We start from the raw sequence: 24,235 nt of genomic DNA, 5'->3' as shown, positions 1-24,235 counted from the left end.
ATGCAACATTCCATTATGATGTCATAATGCAACATTCCATTATGATGTCATAATGTAACATTCTATTATGATGTCATAATGTAACATTCCATTATGATGTCATAATGTAACATTCCATTATGATGTCATAATGCAAAATTCCATTATGATGATATAATACAAAATTCCATTATGATGTCATAATGCAAAATTCCATTATGATGTCATAATGTAACATTCCATAATGATGCCATAATGCAACATTCCATTATGATGTCATAATGCAACATTCCATTATGATGTCATAATGTAACATTCCATTATGATGCCATAATGCAAAATTCTATTATGATGTCATAATGCAACATTCCATTATGATGTCATAATGTAACATTCCATTATGATGTCATAATGTAACATTCCATTATGATGTCATAATGCAAAATTCTATTATGATGTCATAATGCAAAATTCCATTATGATGTCATAATGTAACATTCCATTATGTGTCATAATGTAACATTCCATTATGATGTCATAATGTAAAATTCCATTATGATGTCATAATGTAACATTCCATTATGATGTCATAATGTAAAATTCCATTATGATGTCATAATGTAACATTCCATTATGATGTCATAATGCAAAATTCCATTATGATGTCATAATGCAACATTCCATTATGATGTCATAATGCAAAATTCCATTATGATGTCATAATGTAAAATTCCATTATGATGTCATAATGTAACATTCCATTATGATGTCATAATGTAAAATTCCATTATGATGTCATAATGCAAAATTCCATTATGATGTCATAATGCAACATTCCATTATGATGTCATAATGCAAAATTCCATTATGATGTCATAATGTAACATTCCATAATGATGCCATAATGCAAAATTCTATTATGATGTCATAATGCAACATTCCTTTATGATGTCATAATGTAACATTCTATTATGATGTCATAATGCAACATTCCATTATGATGTCATAATGTAACATTCCATTATGATGTCATAATGTAACATTCCATTATGATGTCATAATGCAAAATTCCATTATGATGTCATAATGCAAAATTCCATTATGATGTCATAATGTAACATGCCATTATGATGTCATAATGCAAAATTCCATTATGATGTCATAATGTAACATTCCATTATGATGCCATAATGCAAAATTCTATTATGATGTCATAATGCAACATTCCATTATGATGTCATAATGTAACATTCTATTATGATGTCATAATGTAACATTCCATTATGATATCATATTGTAACATTCCATTATGATGTCATAATGTAACATTCCATAATGATGCCATAATGCAAAATTCTATTATGATGTCATAATGCAAAATTCCATTATGATGTCATAATGTAACATTCCATTATGATATCATAATGCAAAATTCCATTATGATGTCATAATGTAACATTCCATTATGATGTCATAATGTAAACTTCTATTATGATGTAATAATGTAACATTCCATTATGATGTCATAATGTAACATTCCATTATGATGTCATAATGCAAAATTCTATTATGATGTCATAATGCAAAATTCCATTATGATGTCATAATGTAACATTCCATTATGTGTCATAATGTAACATTCCATTATGATGTCATAATGTAAAATTCCATTATGATGTCATAAAGTAACATTCCATTATGATGTCATAATGTAAAATTCCATTATGATGTCATAATGTAACATTCCATTATGATGTCATAATGCAAAATTCCATTATGATGTCATAATGCAACATTCCATTATGATGTCATAATGCAAAATTCCATTATGATGTCATAATGTAAAATTCCATTATGATGTCATAATGTAACATTCCATTATGATGTCATAATGTAAAATTCCATTATGATGTCATAATGCAAAATTCCATTATGATGTCATAATGCAACATTCCATTATGATGTCATAATGCAAAATTCCATTATGATGTCATAATGTAACATTCCATAATGATGCCATAATGCAAAATTCTATTATGATGTCATAATGCAACATTCCTTTATGATGTCATAATGTAACATTCTATTATGATGTCATAATGCAACATTCCATTATGATGTCATAATGTAACATTCCATTATGATGTCATAATGTAACATTCCATTATGATGTCATAATGCAACATTCCATTATGACGTCATAATGCAAAATTCCATTATGATGTCATAATGTAACATGCCATTATGATGTCATAATGCAAAATTCCATTATGATGTCATAATGTAACATTCCATTATGATGCCATAATGCAAAATTCTATTATGATGTCATAATGCAACATTCCATTATGATGTCATAATGTAACATTCTATTATGATGTCATAATGTAACATTCCATTATGATATCATAATGTAACATTCCATTATGATGTCATAATGCAAAATTCTATTATGATGTCATAATGCAAAATTCCATTATGATGTCATAATGTAACATTCCATTATGATGTCATAATGTAAACTTCTATTATGATGTCATAATGTAACATTCCATTATGATGTCATAATGTAACATTCCATTATGATGTCATAATGCAAAATTCCATTATGATGTCATAATGCAAAATTCCATTGTGATGTCATAATGTAACATTCACTTATGATGTCATAATGCAAAATTCCATTATGATGTCATAATGCAACATTCCATTATGATGGAATAATGTAACATTCCATTATGATGTCATAATGCAAAATTCTATTATGATGTCATAATGCAAAATTCCATTATGATGTCATAATGTAACATTCCATTATGATGTCATAATGTAAAATTCCATTATGATGTCATAATGTAACATTCCATTATGATGTCATAATGTAAAATTCCATTATGATGTCATAATGTAACATTCCATTATGATGTCATAATGCAAAATTCCATTATGATGTCATAATGCAACATTCCATTATGATGTCATAATGTAACATTCTATTATGATGTCATAATGTAACATTCCATTATGATATCATAATGTAACATTCCATTATGATGTCATAATGCAAAATTCTATTATGATGTCATAATGCAAAATTCCATTATGATGTCATAATGTAACATTCCATTATGATGTCATAATGCAAAATTCCATTATGATGTCATAATGTAACATTCCATTATGATGTCATAATGTAAACTTCTATTATGATGTCATAATGTAACATTCCATTATGATGTCATAATGTAACATTCCATTATGATGTCATAATGCAAAATTCCATTATGATGTCATAATGCAAAATTCCATTGTGATGTCATAATGTAACATTCACTTATGATGTCATAATGCAAAATTCCATTATGATGTCATAATGCAACATTCCATTATGATGGCATAATGTAACATTCCATTATGATGTCATAATGCAAAATTCTATTATGCTGCCATAATGCAAAATTCCATTATGATGTCATAATATAACATTCTATTATGATGTCATAATGTAACATTCCATTATGATGTCATAATGCAACATTCCATTATGATGTCATAATGTAACATTCCATAATGATGCCATAATGCAAAATTCTATTATGATGTCATAATGCAACATTCCATTATGATGTCATAATCTAACATTCTATTATGATGTCATAATGTAATATTCCATTATGATGTCATAATGTAACATTCCATTATGATGTCATAATGCAAAATTCCATTATGATGTCATAATGCAAAATTCCATTATGATGTCATAATGCAAAATTCCATTATGATGTCATAATGCAAAATTCCATTATGATGTCATAATGTAACATTCCATTATGATGCCATAATGCAAAATTCTATTATGATGTCATAATGCAACATTCCATTATGACGTCATAATGTAACATTCCATTTTGATGTCATAATGTAACATTCCATTATGATGTCATAATGCAAAATTCCATTATGATGTCATAATGCAACATTCCATTATGATGTCATAATACAACATTCCATTATGATGGCATAATGTAACATTCCATTATGATGCCATAATGCAAAATTCTATTATGATGTCATAGTGCAAAATTCCATTATGACATCATAATGTAACATTCCATTATGATGTCATAATGCAAAATTCCATTATGATGTCATAATGTAAAATTCCATTATGATGTCATAATGTAACATTCCATTATGATGTCATAATGTAAAATTCCATTATGATGTCATAATGTAACATTCCATTATGATGTCATAATGCAAAATTCCATTATGATGTCATAATGCAACATTCCATTATGATGTCATAGTGCAAAATTCCATTATGATGTTATAATGTAACATTCCATAATGATGCCATAATGCAACATTCCATTATGATGTCATAATGCAACATTCCATTATGATGTCATAATGTAACATTCTATTATGATGTCATAATGTAACATTCCATTATGATGTCATAATGTAACATTCCATTATGATGTCATAATGCAAAATTCCATTATGATGATATAATACAAAATTCCATTATGATGTCATAATGCAAAATTCCATTATGATGTCATAATGTAACATTCCATAATGATGCCATAATGCAACATTCCATTATGATGTCATAATGCAACATTCCATTATGATGTCATAATGTAACATTCCATTATGATGCCATAATGCAAAATTCTATTATGATGTCATAATGCAACATTCCATTATGATGTCATAATGTAACATTCTATTATGATGTCATAATGTAACATTCCATTATGATGTCATAATGTAACATTCCATTATGATGTCATAATGCAAAATTCTATTATGATGTCATAATGCAAAATTCCATTATGATGTCATAATGTAACATTCCATTATGTGTCATAATGTAACATTCCATTATGATGTCATAATGTAAAATTCCATTATGATGTCATAATGTAACATTCCATTATGATGTCATAATGTAAAATTCCATTATGATGTCATAATGTAACATTCCATTATGATGTCATAATGCAAAATTCCATTATGATGTCATAATGCAACATTCCATTATGATGTCGAAATGCAAAATTCCATTATGATGTCATAATGTAAAATTCCATTATGATGTCATAATGTAACATTCCATTATGATGTCATAATGTAAAATTCCATTATGATGTCATAATGCAAAATTCCATTATGATGTCATAATGCAAAATTCCATTATGATGTCATAATGCAAAATTCCATTGTGATGTCATAATGTAACATTCACTTATGATGTCATAATGCAAAATTCCATTATGATGTCATAATGCAACATTCCATTATGATGGCATAATGTAACATTCCATTATGATGTCATAATGCAAAATTCTATTATGCTGCCATAATGCAAAATTCCATTATGATGTCATAATATAACATTCTATTATGATGTCATAATGTAACATTCCATTATGATGTCATAATGCAACATTCCATTATGATGTCATAATGTAACATTCCATAATGATGCCATAATGCAAAATTCTATTATGATGTCATAATGCAACATTCCATTATGATGTCATAATCTAACATTCTATTATGATGTCATAATGTAATATTCCATTATGATGTCATAATGTAACATTCCATTATGATGTCATAATGCAAAATTCCATTATGATGTCATAATGCAAAATTCCATTATGATGTCATAATGCAAAATTCCATTATGATGTCATAATGCAAAATTCCATTATGATGTCATAATGTAACATTCCATTATGATGCCATAATGCAAAATTCTATTATGATGTCATAATGCAACATTCCATTATGACGTCATAATGTAACATTCCATTTTGATGTCATAATGTAACATTCCATTATGATGTCATAATGCAAAATTCCATTATGATGTCATAATGCAACATTCCATTATGATGTCATAATACAACATTCCATTATGATGGCATAATGTAACATTCCATTATGATGCCATAATGCAAAATTCTATTATGATGTCATAGTGCAAAATTCCATTATGACATCATAATGTAACATTCCATTATGATGTCATAATGCAAAATTCCATTATGATGTCATAATGTAAAATTCCATTATGATGTCATAATGTAACATTCCATTATGATGTCATAATGTAAAATTCCATTATGATGTCATAATGTAACATTCCATTATGATGTCATAATGCAAAATTCCATTATGATGTCATAATGCAACATTCCATTATGATGTCATAGTGCAAAATTCCATTATGATGTTATAATGTAACATTCCATAATGATGCCATAATGCAACATTCCATTATGATGTCATAATGCAACATTCCATTATGATGTCATAATGTAACATTCTATTATGATGTCATAATGTAACATTCCATTATGATGTCATAATGTAACATTCCATTATGATGTCATAATGCAAAATTCCATTATGATGATATAATACAAAATTCCATTATGATGTCATAATGCAAAATTCCATTATGATGTCATAATGTAACATTCCATAATGATGCCATAATGCAACATTCCATTATGATGTCATAATGCAACATTCCATTATGATGTCATAATGTAACATTCCATTATGATGCCATAATGCAAAATTCTATTATGATGTCATAATGCAACATTCCATTATGATGTCATAATGTAACATTCTATTATGATGTCATAATGTAACATTCCATTATGATGTCATAATGTAACATTCCATTATGATGTCATAATGCAAAATTCTATTATGATGTCATAATGCAAAATTCCATTATGATGTCATAATGTAACATTCCATTATGTGTCATAATGTAACATTCCATTATGATGTCATAATGTAAAATTCCATTATGATGTCATAATGTAACATTCCATTATGATGTCATAATGTAAAATTCCATTATGATGTCATAATGTAACATTCCATTATGATGTCATAATGCAAAATTCCATTATGATGTCATAATGCAACATTCCATTATGATGTCGAAATGCAAAATTCCATTATGATGTCATAATGTAAAATTCCATTATGATGTCATAATGTAACATTCCATTATGATGTCATAATGTAAAATTCCATTATGATGTCATAATGCAAAATTCCATTATGATGTCATAATGCAACATTCCATTATGATGTCATAGTGCAAAATTCCATTATGATGTTATAATGTAACATTCCATAATGATGCCATAATGCAACATTCCATTATGATGTCATAATGCAACATTCCATTATGATGTCATAATGTAACATTCTATTATGATGTCATAATGTAACATTCCATTATGATGTCATAATGTAACATTCCATTATGATGTCATAATGCAAAATTCCATTATGATGATATAATACAAAATTCCATTATGATGTCATAATGCAAAATTCCATTATGATGTCATAATGTAACATTCCATAATGATGCCATAATGCAACATTCCATTATGATGTCATAATGCAACATTCCATTATGATGTCATAATGTAACATTCCATTATGATGCCATAATGCAAAATTCTATTATGATGTCATAATGCAACATTCCATTATGATGTCATAATGTAACATTCTATTATGATGTCATAATGTAACATTCCATTATGATGTCATAATGTAACATTCCATTATGATGTCATAATGCAAAATTCTATTATGATGTCATAATGCAAAATTCCATTATGATGTCATAATGTAACATTCCATTATGTGTCATAATGTAACATTCCATTATGATGTCATAATGTAAAATTCCATTATGATGTCATAATGTAACATTCCATTATGATGTCATAATGTAAAATTCCATTATGATGTCATAATGTAACATTCCATTATGATGTCATAATGCAAAATTCCATTATGATGTCATAATGCAACATTCCATTATGATGTCATAATGCAAAATTCCATTATGATGTCATAATGTAAAATTCCATTATGATGTCATAATGTAACATTCCATTATGATGTCATAATGCAAAATTCCATTATGATGTCATAATGCAACATTCCATTATGATGTCATAATGTAACATTCTATTATGATGTCATAATGTAACATTCCATTATGATATCATAATGTAACATTCCATTATGATGTCATAATGCAAAATTCTATTATGATGTCATAATGCAAAATTCCATTATGATGTCATAATGTAACATTCCATTATGATGTCATAATGCAAAATTCCATTATGATGTCATAATGTAACATTCCATTATGATGTCATAATGTAAACTTCTATTATGATGTCATAATGTAACATTCCATTATGATGTCATAATGTAACATTCCATTATGATGCCATAATGCAAAATTCCATTATGATGTCATAATGCAAAATTCCATTGTGATGTCATAATGTAACATTCACTTATGATGTCATAATGCAAAATTCCATTATGATGTCATAATGCAACATTCCATTATGATGGCATAATGTAACATTCCATTATGATGTCATAATGCAAAATTCTATTATGCTGCCATAATGCAAAATTCCATTATGATGTCATAATATAACATTCTATTATGATGTCATAATGTAACATTCCATTATGATGTCATAATGCAACATTCCATTATGATGTCATAATGTAACATTCCATAATGATGCCATAATGCAAAATTCTATTATGATGTCATAATGCAACATTCCATTATGATGTCATAATCTAACATTCTATTATGATGTCATAATGTAATATTCCATTATGATGTCATAATGTAACATTCCATTATGATGTCATAATGCAAAATTCCATTATGATGTCATAATGCAAAATTCCATTATGATGTCATAATGCAAAATTCCATTATGATGTCATAATGCAAAATTCCATTATGATGTCATAATGTAACATTCCATTATGATGCCATAATGCAAAATTCTATTATGATGTCATAATGCAACATTCCATTATGACGTCATAATGTAACATTCCATTTTGATGTCATAATGTAACATTCCATTATGATGTCATAATGCAAAATTCCATTATGATGTCATAATGCAACATTCCATTATGATGTCATAATACAACATTCCATTATGATGGCATAATGTAACATTCCATTATGATGCCATAATGCAAAATTCTATTATGATGTCATAGTGCAAAATTCCATTATGACATCATAATGTAACATTCCATTATGATGTCATAATGCAAAATTCCATTATGATGTCATAATGTAAAATTCCATTATGATGTCATAATGTAACATTCCATTATGATGTCATAATGTAAAATTCCATTATGATGTCATAATGTAACATTCCATTATGATGTCATAATGCAAAATTCCATTATGATGTCATAATGCAACATTCCATTATGATGTCATAGTGCAAAATTCCATTATGATGTTATAATGTAACATTCCATAATGATGCCATAATGCAACATTCCATTATGATGTCATAATGCAACATTCCATTATGATGTCATAATGTAACATTCTATTATGATGTCATAATGTAACATTCCATTATGATGTCATAATGTAACATTCCATTATGATGTCATAATGCAAAATTCCATTATGATGATATAATACAAAATTCCATTATGATGTCATAATGCAAAATTCCATTATGATGTCATAATGTAACATTCCATAATGATGCCATAATGCAACATTCCATTATGATGTCATAATGCAACATTCCATTATGATGTCATAATGTAACATTCCATTATGATGCCATAATGCAAAATTCTATTATGATGTCATAATGCAACATTCCATTATGATGTCATAATGTAACATTCTATTATGATGTCATAATGTAACATTCCATTATGATGTCATAATGTAACATTCCATTATGATGTCATAATGCAAAATTCTATTATGATGTCATAATGCAAAATTCCATTATGATGTCATAATGTAACATTCCATTATGTGTCATAATGTAACATTCCATTATGATGTCATAATGTAAAATTCCATTATGATGTCATAATGTAACATTCCATTATGATGTCATAATGTAAAATTCCATTATGATGTCATAATGTAACATTCCATTATGATGTCATAATGCAAAATTCCATTATGATGTCATAATGCAACATTCCATTATGATGTCGAAATGCAAAATTCCATTATGATGTCATAATGTAAAATGCCATTATGATGTCATAATGTAACATTCCATTATGATGTCATAATGTAAAATTCCATTATGATGTCATAATGCAAAATTCCATTATGATGTCATAATGCAACATTCCATTATGATGTCATAGTGCAAAATTCCATTATGATGTTATAATGTAACATTCCATAATGATGCCATAATGCAACATTCCATTATGATGTCATAATGCAACATTCCATTATGATGTCATAATGTAACATTCTATTATGATGTCATAATGTAACATTCCATTATGATGTCATAATGTAACATTCCATTATGATGTCATAATGCAAAATTCCATTATGATGATATAATACAAAATTCCATTATGATGTCATAATGCAAAATTCCATTATGATGTCATAATGTAACATTCCATAATGATGCCATAATGCAACATTCCATTATGATGTCATAATGCAACATTCCATTATGATGTCATAATGTAACATTCCATTATGATGCCATAATGCAAAATTCTATTATGATGTCATAATGCAACATTCCATTATGATGTCATAATGTAACATTCCATTATGATGTCATAATGTAACATTCCATTATGATGTCATAATGCAAAATTCTATTATGATGTCATAATGCAAAATTCCATTATGATGTCATAATGTAACATTCCATTATGTGTCATAATGTAACATTCCATTATGATGTCATAATGTAAAATTCCATTATGATGTCATAATGTAACATTCCATTATGATGTCATAATGTAAAATTCCATTATGATGTCATAATGTAACATTCCATTATGATGTCATAATGCAAAATTCCATTATGATGTCATAATGCAACATTCCATTATGATGTCATAATGCAAAATTCCATTATGATGTCATAATGTAAAATTCCATTATGATGTCATAATGTAACATTCCATTATGATGTCATAATGTAAAATTCCATTATGATGTCATAATGCAAAATTCCATTATGATGTCATAATGCAACATTCCATTATGATGTCATAATGCAAAATTCCATTATGATGTCATAATGTAACATTCCATAATGATGCCATAATGCAAAATTCTATTATGATGTCATAATGCAACATTCCTTTATGATGTCATAATGTAACATTCTATTATGATGTCATAATGCAACATTCCATTATGATGTCATAATGTAACATTCCATTATGATGTCATAATGTAACATTCCATTATGATGTCATAATGCAAAATTCCATTATGATGTCATAATGCAAAATTCCATTATGATGTCATAATGTAACATGCCATTATGATGTCATAATGCAAAATTCCATTATGATGTCATAATGTAACATTCCATTATGATGCCATAATGCAAAATTCTATTATGATGTCATAATGCAACATTCCATTATGATGTCATAATGTAACATTCTATTATGATGTCATAATGTAACATTCCATTATGATATCATATTGTAACATTCCATTATGATGTCATAATGTAACATTCCATAATGATGCCATAATGCAAAATTCTATTATGATGTCATAATGCAAAATTCCATTATGATGTCATAATGTAACATTCCATTATGATATCATAATGCAAAATTCCATTATGATGTCATAATGTAACATTCCATTATGATGTCATAATGTAAACTTCTATTATGATGTAATAATGTAACATTCCATTATGATGTCATAATGTAACATTCCATTATGATGTCATAATGCAAAATTCTATTATGATGTCATAATGCAAAATTCCATTATGATGTCATAATGTAACATTCCATTATGTGTCATAATGTAACATTCCATTATGATGTCATAATGTAAAATTCCATTATGATGTCATAAAGTAACATTCCATTATGATGTCATAATGTAAAATTCCATTATGATGTCATAATGTAACATTCCATTATGATGTCATAATGCAAAATTCCATTATGATGTCATAATGCAACATTCCATTATGATGTCATAATGCAAAATTCCATTATGATGTCATAATGTAAAATTCCATTATGATGTCATAATGTAACATTCCATTATGATGTCATAATGTAAAATTCCATTATGATGTCATAATGCAAAATTCCATTATGATGTCATAATGCAACATTCCATTATGATGTCATAATGCAAAATTCCATTATGATGTCATAATGTAACATTCCATAATGATGCCATAATGCAAAATTCTATTATGATGTCATAATGCAACATTCCTTTATGATGTCATAATGTAACATTCTATTATGATGTCATAATGCAACATTCCATTATGATGTCATAATGTAACATTCCATTATGATGTCATAATGTAACATTCCATTATGATGTCATAATGCAAAATTCCATTATGATGTCATAATGCAAAATTCCATTATGATGTCATAATGTAACATGCCATTATGATGTCATAATGCAAAATTCCATTATGATGTCATAATGTAACATTCCATTATGATGCCATAATGCAAAATTCTATTATGATGTCATAATGCAACATTCCATTATGATGTCATAATGTAACATTCTATTATGATGTCATAATGTAACATTCCATTATGATATCATAATGTAACATTCCATTATGATGTCATAATGCAAAATTCTATTATGATGTCATAATGCAAAATTCCATTATGATGTCATAATGTAACATTCCATTATGATGTCATAATGTAAACTTCTATTATGATGTCATAATGTAACATTCCATTATGATGTCATAATGTAACATTCCATTATGATGTCATAATGCAAAATTCCATTATGATGTCATAATGCAAAATTCCATTGTGATGTCATAATGTAACATTCACTTATGATGTCATAATGCAAAATTCCATTATGATGTCATAATGCAACATTCCATTATGATGGAATAATGTAACATTCCATTATGATGTCATAATGCAAAATTCTATTATGATGTCATAATGCAAAATTCCATTATGATGTCATAATGTAACATTCCATTATGATGTCATAATGTAAAATTCCATTATGATGTCATAATGTAACATTCCATTATGATGTCATAATGTAAAATTCCATTATGATGTCATAATGTAACATTCCATTATGATGTCATAATGCAAAATTCCATTATGATGTCATAATGCAACATTCCATTATGATGTCATAATGTAACATTCTATTATGATGTCATAATGTAACATTCCATTATGATATCATAATGTAACATTCCATTATGATGTCATAATGCAAAATTCTATTATGATGTCATAATGCAAAATTCCATTATGATGTCATAATGTAACATTCCATTATGATGTCATAATGCAAAATTCCATTATGATGTCATAATGTAACATTCCATTATGATGTCATAATGTAAACTTCTATTATGATGTCATAATGTAACATTCCATTATGATGTCATAATGTAACATTCCATTATGATGTCATAATGCAAAATTCCATTATGATGTCATAATGCAAAATTCCATTGTGATGTCATAATGTAACATTCACTTATGATGTCATAATGCAAAATTCCATTATGATGTCATAATGCAACATTCCATTATGATGGCATAATGTAACATTCCATTATGATGTCATAATGCAAAATTCTATTATGCTGCCATAATGCAAAATTCCATTATGATGTCATAATATAACATTCTATTATGATGTCATAATGTAACATTCCATTATGATGTCATAATGCAACATTCCATTATGATGTCATAATGTAACATTCCATAATGATGCCATAATGCAAAATTCTATTATGATGTCATAATGCAACATTCCATTATGATGTCATAATCTAACATTCTATTATGATGTCATAATGTAATATTCCATTATGATGTCATAATGTAACATTCCATTATGATGTCATAATGCAAAATTCCATTATGATGTCATAATGCAAAATTCCATTATGATGTCATAATGCAAAATTCCATTATGATGTCATAATGCAAAATTCCATTATGATGTCATAATGTAACATTCCATTATGATGCCATAATGCAAAATTCTATTATGATGTCATAATGCAACATTCCATTATGACGTCATAATGTAACATTCCATTTTGATGTCATAATGTAACATTCCATTATGATGTCATAATGCAAAATTCCATTATGATGTCATAATGCAACATTCCATTATGATGTCATAATACAACATTCCATTATGATGGCATAATGTAACATTCCATTATGATGCCATAATGCAAAATTCTATTATGATGTCATAGTGCAAAATTCCATTATGACATCATAATGTAACATTCCATTATGATGTCATAATGCAAAATTCCATTATGATGTCATAATGTAAAATTCCATTATGATGTCATAATGTAACATTCCATTATGATGTCATAATGTAAAATTCCATTATGATGTCATAATGTAACATTCCATTATGATGTCATAATGCAAAATTCCATTATGATGTCATAATGCAACATTCCATTATGATGTCATAGTGCAAAATTCCATTATGATGTTATAATGTAACATTCCATAATGATGCCATAATGCAACATTCCATTATGATGTCATAATGCAACATTCCATTATGATGTCATAATGTAACATTCTATTATGATGTCATAATGTAACATTCCATTATGATGTCATAATGTAACATTCCATTATGATGTCATAATGCAAAATTCCATTATGATGATATAATACAAAATTCCATTATGATGTCATAATGCAAAATTCCATTATGATGTCATAATGTAACATTCCATAATGATGCCATAATGCAACATTCCATTATGATGTCATAATGCAACATTCCATTATGATGTCATAATGTAACATTCCATTATGATGCCATAATGCAAAATTCTATTATGATGTCATAATGCAACATTCCATTATGATGTCATAATGTAACATTCTATTATGATGTCATAATGTAACATTCCATTATGATGTCATAATGTAACATTCCATTATGATGTCATAATGCAAAATTCTATTATGATGTCATAATGCAAAATTCCATTATGATGTCATAATGTAACATTCCATTATGTGTCATAATGTAACATTCCATTATGATGTCATAATGTAAAATTCCATTATGATGTCATAATGTAACATTCCATTATGATGTCATAATGTAAAATTCCATTATGATGTCATAATGTAACATTCCATTATGATGTCATAATGCAAAATTCCATTATGATGTCATAATGCAACATTCCATTATGATGTCGAAATGCAAAATTCCATTATGATGTCATAATGTAAAATTCCATTATGATGTCATAATGTAACATTCCATTATGATGTCATAATGTAAAATTCCATTATGATGTCATAATGCAAAATTCCATTATGATGTCATAATGCAACATTCCATTATGATGTCATAGTGCAAAATTCCATTATGATGTTATAATGTAACATTCCATAATGATGCCATAATGCAACATTCCATTATGATGTCATAATGCAACATTCCATTATGATGTCATAATGTAACATTCTATTATGATGTCATAATGTAACATTCCATTATGATGTCATAATGTAACATTCCATTATGATGTCATAATGCAAAATTCCATTATGATGATATAATACAAAATTCCATTATGATGTCATAATGCAAAATTCCATTATGATGTCATAATGTAACATTCCATAATGATGCCATAATGCAACATTCCATTATGATGTCATAATGCAACATTCCATTATGATGTCATAATGTAACATTCCATTATGATGCCATAATGCAAAATTCTATTATGATGTCATAATGCAACATTCCATTATGATGTCATAATGTAACATTCTATTATGATGTCATAATGTAACATTCCATTATGATGTCATAATGTAACATTCCATTATGATGTCATAATGCAAAATTCTATTATGATGTCATAATGCAAAATTCCATTATGATGTCATAATGTAACATTCCATTATGTGTCATAATGTAACATTCCATTATGATGTCATAATGTAAAATTCCATTATGATGTCATAATGTAACATTCCATTATGATGTCATAATGTAAAATTCCATTATGATGTCATAATGTAACATTCCATTATGATGTCATAATGCAAAATTCCATTATGATGTCATAATGCAACATTCCATTATGATGTCATAATGCAAAATTCCATTATGATGTCATAATGTAAAATTCCATTATGATGTCATAATGTAACATTCCATTATGATGTCATAATGCAAAATTCCATTATGATGTCATAATGCAACATTCCATTATGATGTCATAATGTAACATTCTATTATGATGTCATAATGTAACATTCCATTATGATATCATAATGTAACATTCCATTATGATGTCATAATGCAAAATTCTATTATGATGTCATAATGCAAAATTCCATTATGATGTCATAATGTAACATTCCATTATGATGTCATAATGCAAAATTCCATTATGATGTCATAATGTAACATTCCATTATGATGTCATAATGTAAACTTCTATTATGATGTCATAATGTAACATTCCATTATGATGTCATAATGTAACATTCCATTATGATGTCATAATGCAAAATTCCATTATGATGTCATAATGCAAAATTCCATTGTGATGTCATAATGTAACATTCACTTATGATGTCATAATGCAAAATTCCATTATGATGTCATAATGCAACATTCCATTATGATGGCATAATGTAACATTCCATTATGATGTCATAATGCAAAATTCTATTATGCTGCCATAATGCAAAATTCCATTATGATGTCATAATATAACATTCTATTATGATGTCATAATGTAACATTCCATTATGATGTCATAATGCAACATTCCATTATGATGTCATAATGTAACATTCCATAATGATGCCATAATGCAAAATTCTATTATGATGTCATAATGCAACATTCCATTATGATGTCATAATCTAACATTCTATTATGATGTCATAATGTAATATTCCATTATGATGTCATAATGTAACATTCCATTATGATGTCATAATGCAAAATTCCATTATGATGTCATAATGCAAAATTCCATTATGATGTCATAATGCAAAATTCCATTATGATGTCATAATGCAAAATTCCATTATGATGTCATAATGTAACATTCCATTATGATGCCATAATGCAAAATTCTATTATGATGTCATAATGCAACATTCCATTATGACGTCATAATGTAACATTCCATTTTGATGTCATAATGTAACATTCCATTATGATGTCATAATGCAAAATTCCATTATGATGTCATAATGCAACATTCCATTATGATGTCATAATACAACATTCCATTATGATGGCATAATGTAACATTCCATTATGATGCCATAATGCAAAATTCTATTATGATGTCATAGTGCAAAATTCCATTATGACATCATAATGTAACATTCCATTATGATGTCATAATGCAAAATTCCATTATGATGTCATAATGTAAAATTCCATTATGATGTCATAATGTAACATTCCATTATGATGTCATAATGTAAAATTCCATTATGATGTCATAATGTAACATTCCATTATGATGTCATAATGCAAAATTCCATTATGATGTCATAATGCAAAATTCCATTATGATGTCATAATGCAAAATTCCATTATGATGTCATAATGTAACATTCCATTATGATGCCATAATGCAAAATTCTATTATGATGTCATAATGCAACATTCCATTATGACGTCATAATGTAACATTCCATTTTGATGTCATAATGTAACATTCCATTATGATGTCATAATGCAAAATTCCATTATGATGTCATAATGCAACATTCCATTATGATGTCATAATACAACATTCCATTATGATGGCATAATGTAACATTCCATTATGATGCCATAATGCAAAATTCTATTATGATGTCATAGTGCAAAATTCCATTATGACATCATAATGTAACATTCCATTATGATGTCATAATGCAAAATTCCATTATGATGTCATAATGTAAAATTCCATTATGATGTCATAATGTAACATTCCATTATGATGTCATAATGTAAAATTCCATTATGATGTCATAATGTAACATTCCATTATGATGTCATAATGCAAAATTCCATTATGATGTCATAATGCAACATTCCATTATGATGTCATAGTGCAAAATTCCATTATGATGTTATAATGTAACATTCCATAATGATGCCATAATGCAACATTCCATTATGATGTCATAATGCAACATTCCATTATGATGTCATAATGTAACATTCTATTATGATGTCATAATGTAACATTCCATTATGATGTCATAATGTAACATTCCATTATGATGTCATAATGCAAAATTCCATTATGATGATATAATACAAAATTCCATTATGATGTCATAATGCAAAATTCCATTATGATGTCATAATGTAACATTCCATAATGATGCCATAATGCAACATTCCATTATGATGTCATAATGCAACATTCCATTATGATGTCATAATGTAACATTCCATTATGATGCCATAATGCAAAATTCTATTATGATGTCATAATGCAACATTCCATTATGATGTCATAATGTAACATTCTATTATGATGTCATAATGTAACATTCCATTATGATGTCATAATGTAACATTCCATTATGATGTCATAATGCAAAATTCTATTATGATGTCATAATGCAAAATTCCATTATGATGTCATAATGTAACATTCCATTATGTGTCATAATGTAACATTCCATTATGATGTCATAATGTAAAATTCCATTATGATGTCATAATGTAACATTCCATTATGATGTCATAATGTAAAATTCCATTATGATGTCATAATGTAACATTCCATTATGATGTCATAATGCAAAATTCCATTATGATGTCATAATGCAACATTCCATTATGATGTCGAAATGCAAAATTCCATTATGATGTCATAATGTAAAATTCCATTATGATGTCATAATGTAACATTCCATTATGATGTCATAATGTAAAATTCCATTATGATGTCATAATGCAAAATTCCATTATGATGTCATAATGCAACATTCCATTATGATGTCATAGTGCAAAATTCCATTATGATGTTATAATGTAACATTCCATAATGATGCCATAATGCAACATTCCATTATGATGTCATAATGCAACATTCCATTATGATGTCATAATGTAACATTCTATTATGATGTCATAATGTAACATTCCATTATGATGTCATAATGTAACATTCCATTATGATGTCATAATGCAAAATTCCATTATGATGATATAATACAAAATTCCATTATGATGTCATAATGCAAAATTCCATTATGATGTCATAATGTAACATTCCATAATGATGCCATAATGCAACATTCCATTATGATGTCATAATGCAACATTCCATTATGATGTCATAATGTAACATTCCATTATGATGCCATAATGCAAAATTCTATTATGATGTCATAATGCAACATTCCATTATGATGTCATAATGTAACATTCTATTATGATGTCATAATGTAACATTCCATTATGATGTCATAATGTAACATTCCATTATGATGTCATAATGCAAAATTCTATTATGATGTCATAATGCAAAATTCCATTATGATGTCATAATGTAACATTCCATTATGTGTCATAATGTAACATTCCATTATGATGTCATAATGTAAAATTCCATTATGATGTCATAATGTAACATTCCATTATGATGTCATAATGTAAAATTCCATTATGATGTCATAATGTAACATTCCATTATGATGTCATAATGCAAAATTCCATTATGATGTCATAATGCAACATTCCATTATGATGTCATAATGCAAAATTCCATTATGATGTCATAATGTAAAATTCCATTATGATGTCATAATGTAACATTCCATTATGATGTCATAATGCAAAATTCCATTATGATGTCATAATGCAACATTCCATTATGATGTCATAATGTAACATTCTATTATGATGTCATAATGTAACATTCCATTATGATATCATAATGTAACATTCCATTATGATGTCATAATGCAAAATTCTATTATGATGTCATAATGCAAAATTCCATTATGATGTCATAATGTAACATTCCATTATGATGTCATAATGCAAAATTCCATTATGATGTCATAATGTAACATTCCATTATGATGTCATAATGTAAACTTCTATTATGATGTCATAATGTAACATTCCATTATGATGTCATAATGTAACATTCCATTATGATGTCATAATGCAAAATTCCATTATGATGTCATAATGCAAAATTCCATTGTGATGTCATAATGTAACATTCACTTATGATGTCATAATGCAAAATTCCATTATGATGTCATAATGCAACATTCCATTATGATGGCATAATGTAACATTCCATTATGATGTCATAATGCAAAATTCTATTATGCTGCCATAATGCAAAATTCCATTATGATGTCATAATATAACATTCTATTATGATGTCATAATGTAACATTCCATTATGATGTCATAATGCAACATTCCATTATGATGTCATAATGTAACATTCCATAATGATGCCATAATGCAAAATTCTATTATGATGTCATAATGCAACATTCCATTATGATGTCATAATCTAACATTCTATTATGATGTCATAATGTAATATTCCATTATGATGTCATAATGTAACATTCCATTATGATGTCATAATGCAAAATTCCATTATGATGTCATAATGCAAAATTCCATTATGATGTCATAATGCAAAATTCCATTATGATGTCATAATGCAAAATTCCATTATGATGTCATAATGTAACATTCCATTATGATGCCATAATGCAAAATTCTATTATGATGTCATAATGCAACATTCCATTATGACGTCATAATGTAACATTCCATTTTGATGTCATAATGTAACATTCCATTATGATGTCATAATGCAAAATTCCATTATGATGTCATAATGCAACATTCCATTATGATGTCATAATACAACATTCCATTATGATGGCATAATGTAACATTCCATTATGATGCCATAATGCAAAATTCTATTATGATGTCATAGTGCAAAATTCCATTATGACATCATAATGTAACATTCCATTATGATGTCATAATGCAAAATTCCATTATGATGTCATAATGTAAAATTCCATTATGATGTCATAATGTAACATTCCATTATGATGTCATAATGTAAAATTCCATTATGATGTCATAATGTAACATTCCATTATGATGTCATAATGCAAAATTCCATTATGATGTCATAATGCAACATTCCATTATGATGTCATAGTGCAAAATTCCATTATGATGTTATAATGTAACATTCCATAATGATGCCATAATGCAACATTCCATTATGATGTCATAATGCAACATTCCATTATGATGTCATAATGTAACATTCTATTATGATGTCATAATGTAACATTCCATTATGATGTCATAATGTAACATTCCATTATGATGTCATAATGCAAAATTCCATTATGATGATATAATACAAAATTCCATTATGATGTCATAATGCAAAATTCCATTATGATGTCATAATGTAACATTCCATAATGATGCCATAATGCAACATTCCATTATGATGTCATAATGCAACATTCCATTATGATGTCATAATGTAACATTCCATTATGATGCCATAATGCAAAATTCTATTATGATGTCATAATGCAACATTCCATTATGATGTCATAATGTAACATTCTATTATGATGTCATAATGTAACATTCCATTATGATGTCATAATGTAACATTCCATTATGATGTCATAATGCAAAATTCTATTATGATGTCATAATGCAAAATTCCATTATGATGTCATAATGTAACATTCCATTATGTGTCATAATGTAACATTCCATTATGATGTCATAATGTAAAATTCCATTATGATGTCATAATGTAACATTCCATTATGATGTCATAATGTAAAATTCCATTATGATGTCATAATGTAACATTCCATTATGATGTCATAATGCAAAATTCCATTATGATGTCATAATGCAACATTCCATTATGATGTCGAAATGCAAAATTCCATTATGATGTCATAATGTAAAATTCCATTATGATGTCATAATGTAACATTCCATTATGATGTCATAATGTAAAATTCCATTATGATGTCATAATGCAAAATTCCATTATGATGTCATAATGCAACATTCCATTATGATGTCATAGTGCAAAATTCCATTATGATGTTATAATGTAACATTCCATAATGATGCCATAATGCAACATTCCATTATGATGTCATAATGCAACATTCCATTATGATGTCATAATGTAACATTCTATTATGATGTCATAATGTAACATTCCATTATGATGTCATAATGTAACATTCCATTATGATGTCATAATGCAAAATTCCATTATGATGATATAATACAAAATTCCATTATGATGTCATAATGCAAAATTCCATTATGATGTCATAATGTAACATTCCATAATGATGCCATAATGCAACATTCCATTATGATGTCATAATGCAACATTCCATTATGATGTCATAATGTAACATTCCATTATGATGCCATAATGCAAAATTCTATTATGATGTCATAATGCAACATTCCATTATGATGTCATAATGTAACATTCTATTATGATGTCATAATGTAACATTCCATTATGATGTCATAATGTAACATTCCATTATGATGTCATAATGCAAAATTCTATTATGATGTCATAATGCAAAATTCCATTATGATGTCATAATGTAACATTCCATTATGTGTCATAATGTAACATTCCATTATGATGTCATAATGTAAAATTCCATTATGATGTCATAATGTAACATTCCATTATGATGTCATAATGTAAAATTCCATTATGATGTCATAATGTAACATTCCATTATGATGTCATAATGCAAAATTCCATTATGATGTCATAATGCAACATTCCATTATGATGTCATAATGCAAAATTCCATTATGATGTCATAATGTAAAATTCCATTATGATGTCATAATGTAACATTCCATTATGATGTCATAATGTAAAATTCCATTATGATGTCATAATGCAAAATTCCATTATGATGTCATAATGCAACATTCCATTATGATGTCATAATGCAAAATTCCATTATGATGTCATAATGTAACATTCCATAATGATGCCATAATGCAAAATTCTATTATGATGTCATAATGCAACATTCCTTTATGATGTCATAATGTAACATTCTATTATGATGTCATAATGCAACATTCCATTATGATGTCATAATGTAACATTCCATTATGATGTCATAATGTAACATTCCATTATGATGTCATAATGCAAAATTCCATTATGATGTCATAATGCAAAATTCCATTATGATGTCATAATGTAACATGCCATTATGATGTCATAATGCAAAATTCCATTATGATGTCATAATGTAACATTCCATTATGATGCCATAATGCAAAATTCTATTATGATGTCATAATGCAACATTCCATTATGATGTCATAATGTAACATTCTATTATGATGTCATAATGTAACATTCCATTATGATATCATAATGTAACATTCCATTATGATGTCATAATGCAAAATTCTATTATGATGTCATAATGCAAAATTCCATTATGATGTCATAATGTAACATTCCATTATGATGTCATAATGTAAACTTCTATTATGATGTCATAATGTAACATTCCATTATGATGTCATAATGTAACATTCCATTATGATGTCATAATGCAAAATTCCATTATGATGTCATAATGCAAAATTCCATTGTGATGTCATAATGTAACATTCACTTATGATGTCATAATGCAAAATTCCATTATGATGTCATAATGCAACATTCCATTATGATGGCATAATGTAACATTCCATTATGATGTCATAATGCAAAATTCTATTATGATGTCATAATGCAAAATTCCATTATGATGTCATAATGTAACATTCCATTATGATGTCATAATGTAAAATTCCATTATGATGTCATAATGTAACATTCCATTATCATGTCATAATGTAAAATTCCATTATGATGTCATAATGTAACATTCCATTATGATGTCATAATGCAAAATTCCATTATGATGTCATAATGCAACATTCCATTATGATGTCATAATGCAAAATTCCATTATGATGTCATAATGTAAAATTCCATTATGATGTCATAATGTAACATTCCATTAT

Source organism: Eleutherodactylus coqui, chromosome 2 (genome assembly GCF_035609145.1).
Source record: "Eleutherodactylus coqui strain aEleCoq1 chromosome 2, aEleCoq1.hap1, whole genome shotgun sequence".
NCBI lineage: Eukaryota > Metazoa > Chordata > Amphibia > Anura > Eleutherodactylidae > Eleutherodactylus > Eleutherodactylus coqui.
This window is presented reverse-complemented; position numbering follows the sequence as displayed.